The 250-nt window shown below is 42.4% G+C and overlaps 1 protein-coding gene across 1 annotated transcript in view; it reads left to right on the top strand.

Annotated features, from left to right (window-relative positions):
• The window catches only part of hecw2b (HECT, C2 and WW domain containing E3 ubiquitin protein ligase 2b), a gene marked incomplete at its 5' end in the record, with an annotated part of 47,817 nt that overhangs the window by 6,005 nt on the left and 41,562 nt on the right, over positions 1-250 (top strand).

Below are 250 nucleotides of genomic sequence, written 5' to 3'. Positions count from 1 at the left end.
TAGGTTTACCAGTAAGAACCCTGGTGTAAGAACCTAGGTTTACCAGTAAAAACTGTGGTGTAAGAGCCTAGGTTTACCAGTAAGAACCCAGGTGTAAGAACCAAGGTTTACCAGTAAGAACCGTGGTGTAAGAACCTAGGTTTACCAGTAAAAAGCCTGGTGTAAGAACCTATGTTTACCAGTAAGAACCCAGGTGTAAGAATCTAGGTTTACCAGTAAGAACCCTGGTGTAAGAACCTAGGTTTACCAG

This window comes from Nematolebias whitei, chromosome 24 (genome assembly GCF_014905685.2).
Source record: "Nematolebias whitei isolate Nwh7 chromosome 24, NemWhi1, whole genome shotgun sequence".
Classification (NCBI taxonomy): domain Eukaryota; kingdom Metazoa; phylum Chordata; class Actinopteri; order Cyprinodontiformes; family Rivulidae; genus Nematolebias; species Nematolebias whitei.
Note: the sequence above shows the minus strand (reverse complement) of the source record. Positions and strands in the feature narration are given on the sequence as shown.